Source organism: Schistocerca gregaria, chromosome 10 (genome assembly GCF_023897955.1).
Source record: "Schistocerca gregaria isolate iqSchGreg1 chromosome 10, iqSchGreg1.2, whole genome shotgun sequence".
NCBI lineage: Eukaryota > Metazoa > Arthropoda > Insecta > Orthoptera > Acrididae > Schistocerca > Schistocerca gregaria.
The window spans coordinates 37,129,788-37,132,360 of NC_064929.1; the positions used below are offsets into that span (position 1 = coordinate 37,129,788).

The window sequence follows — 2,573 nt, forward strand, 5'->3', positions numbered from 1 at the left end:
GGACGACACGTTCGTCTTACTCAGAGCGGTGTGCGAACTCTATTTTCGACGTTATACGTGCCACTTTGATTGTGGACAACTACGATTCGATACAGAATGCACGAAACCTGAAAGACACCCTAACAGATAAATAGAGAGTAGTGTTTGTCTGCTGAATAATGGGAGTGCAAGGGTCTGTGTCGTCTATATGGCTGTATGTAGCACCATTAGTCGTCGGGAGGGAGGGGGGTGGTGGGCGTAGCTCAGCTGGTAGAGCGCTCGCTTAGCATGCGAGAGTTACTGGGATCAATACCCAGTGCCAACAGAATTTTTAACACACCTACATGCGCACCTTACCATGCAAGTGGAATAATTCACAGCCAGCAGATGTGTCTAGGAAGATACAAGCGAATGATTAGCATCCACAATTGGCAAGCGTGCTGTTATTAGTGCGCGGGAATCACCCTCCTCCCACGCCTACACTTAATTTAGAAACAGTACAAGTGTTCCCGTTAGATTCTCAAGCCTACGTCGGAAAGATCTGCCTTGCCCCGAGTTCATTTAAATCCCACTGCACATTCTTATTCTTTGCGTGCAGTCGGCTGCTACTGGTGTTGCTAGTTGTGACTGCTGATAACAGATGTCGTAGCAATTAATTCATGGAGTGAGTTGTATGTTTTGCGATAGTCTGTCTCTGACAAGCAAGCACAGGTGACATAGGTGCGAACACAGGAAGCTTGCAGCCCCTCGCTGCCTGCAGACACCGGGCAGCCACACTAGGAGGGCGGCCTAAGCCGTAGGCGAAATGTGCTCATTCGCTTTGGCGCGACGTCGAACTATAAATAATGCTGCCACTAGCGTGAGCGTCGTGGAAAGTCGGAAAATGTCGGCTGCGTGGGTGAGTGCCAAGTTTGGGGAGCGTTTTGTAGTATGCGCAGTGCAATGGAGACGCGGGAACTTGTTGTGGCCCAGTGTTTTGCAGTTGGACGACAAGAGTGGAACACAGTAGTAATGAGCGAGGCACTGAGTTGGAATGAACAATGGAGTGCACAATGGGGCTCGAGATGTGCTTGTTACCTCAGGTGCTGTGTGATTGTCGACAAGGAGTGAAAACGGAGCAATTTATAACGGCCCTTTCAATTTAAGACGTTAAAAACAGACGGAATTTGCATTTGTAATACCAGAGCATCGAAACTACTTGGAACTGTTGTGTATATGAACGTGTCCGCGCCTTTGTACACTGGTCCCTTCACCGCTACAAACCAACCAACCATCGTGTCCTTGCACATCAGAGTGGCAAAGAATGGAGAATAGCGCAGCTTGGTCGTGCATGGGGGCGTAGTTCAGTTGGTAGAGCGTTCGCTTCGCATGTGAAAGGTCCAGGGTTCAAGCCCCGGCGCCTCCATTTTTTGTGGTCATTGCATGGTAAGTGTTGGTCGCGGTTAACCTAAAGGCACACAAGATGTCGCAAAGCCAGCGTCACAGACTGATATGGTGTATACTGACGTAAGGAGAGCAAGATGTAAGTGTGGGGACCGGCTGTTATCGAGATGTCACCGAGTGCAGAGCCGTCTTAGGTATCACGGCTTAACCTCATTGAAATCTAGAGAGTGGGCAACACGTTCGTCTTACTCAGAGCGGTGTACGATCTCTATTTTCGACGTTATGCGTGCCACTTTCATTGTGGCCAACTAACATTCGATACAGAATGCACAAAACCTGAATGACACCCTCACGGATACATAGAGAGTAGTGTTTGTCTGCTGAATAATGGGAGTGCAAGGGTCTGTGTCGTCTATATGGCTGTATGTAATACTATTACACATGGGAGGGCGGGCGTAGCTCAGATGGTAGAGCGCTAGCTTGGTAAACGAGAGGTACTGTGATCGATACCCAGTGCCTCCAGAATTTTTAACACAACAGCAAGCGCACCTTGCCATGCAAGTGGAATAATTCACAGGCAGAAGATGTGTCTAGGAAGATACAAGCGAATGATTAGCATCCACAACTGGCAAGCGTGCTGTTATTAGTGCGCAGGAAGCACCCTCCTCCAACGCCTACACTTAATTTAGAAACAGTACAAGTGTTCCCGTAAGATTCTCAACCCTCTATCGTAAAGATCTGCCTTGGCCCGAGTTCATTTAAATCCCACTGCACATTCTTATTCTTTGCGTGCTGTCGGCTGCTACTGGTGTTGCTAGTTGTGACTGCTGATAACAGATGCAATAGCAATCAATTCATGGAGTGAGTTGTATGTTTTGCGATAGTCTGTCTCTGACAAGCAAGCACAGGTGACATAGGTGCGAACACAGGAAGCTTGCAGACCCTCGCTGCCTGCAGACACCGAGATGCCACACTAGGAGGGCGGCCTAAGCCGTAGGCGAAATGTGCTCATTCGCTTTGGCGCGACGTCGAACTATAAATAAGGCTGTCACTAGCGTGAGCGTTGCGTGAGTGTCGTGTAAAGTCGGGAAAGTCGGCTGCATGGGTGAGTGCCAAGTTTGGGGAGCGTTTTGTAGTATGCGCAGTGCAATGGAGACGCGGAAAGTTTTTGTGGCCCAGTGTTTTGCAGTTGGACGACAAAAGTGGAACAC

At 49.0% G+C, this 2,573-nt stretch overlaps 2 non-coding genes across 2 annotated transcripts; both read left to right on the forward strand.

Annotated features, from left to right (window-relative positions):
- The first annotated feature begins 231 nt into the window (after window positions 1-231).
- Window positions 232-304, forward strand: Trnaa-agc (transfer RNA alanine (anticodon AGC)). The gene has a single exon. It is a non-coding gene; the product is annotated as a tRNA-Ala (tRNA).
- A 1,007-nt stretch (window positions 305-1,311) lies between these two features.
- Window positions 1,312-1,384, forward strand: Trnaa-cgc (transfer RNA alanine (anticodon CGC)). The gene has a single exon. It is a non-coding gene; the product is annotated as a tRNA-Ala (tRNA).
- The last annotated feature ends 1,189 nt before the right edge of the window (window positions 1,385-2,573 follow it).